Raw genomic sequence first — 491 nt, forward strand, 5'->3', positions numbered from 1 at the left:
CCCCTGCCCCTGCCCCGGGGAAGCGGGCGCGGCGCCGCAGGGGCCCGGATCCGGCGAGTTAGGGGGAGGACGCTGGGCTGGGGACAGGCCGGGCGCGTTGTGTGCGGTGCGGTGCGGTGCGGTCCGCCCGCGGGGACGGGGGTCTGGCCCGGCCCTATGCTGGGAGCCTCCCGCGCTGCTGGCGTCTGCTCTGCTCGCTCCCGGCCGGGCTGTGCGCAGGATCCCGCCCCCCGCTCTGGCCTCCGGGTGCAGCTGAGCCTTGTTGCCCCACGCGAAGTGCCTTCCCGTGTCCGTGCCGCGCTGGCCAGGCCCGGGATGGAGGTGAGAGAAAATAGTCTGAGATCAAACAGGTGTTTCCCCTTCCGGGATGAAGGTGTCAGTAGTGCCAGCCCCGGCGTGTTTGAACCGGGCACTCACAGCCTCTGCCCCAGCCTCATCCCCCTTTATGCGGTTTGCTTTTCTTGTTAGCCCCAATAAGCAGCAGCCCTCTT

The 491-nt window shown here is 69.5% G+C and overlaps 1 protein-coding gene across 1 annotated transcript in view; it reads left to right on the forward strand.

Annotated features, from left to right (window-relative positions):
• The first annotated feature begins 168 nt into the window (after positions 1-168).
• CDC7 (cell division cycle 7) overlaps positions 169-491 on the forward strand; it is a 25,276-nt gene continuing 24,953 nt past the window's right edge. Inside the window, exon 1 of the mRNA XM_006021811.3 lies at positions 169-321. The gene's annotated coding sequence lies outside the window, so the exon portion shown is untranslated. The remainder of the gene's footprint in view (positions 322-491) is intronic.

Source organism: Alligator sinensis, unplaced genomic scaffold (assembly GCF_000455745.1).
Source record: "Alligator sinensis unplaced genomic scaffold, ASM45574v1 scaffold199_1, whole genome shotgun sequence".
NCBI classification, from domain to species: Eukaryota; Metazoa; Chordata; order Crocodylia; family Alligatoridae; genus Alligator; species Alligator sinensis.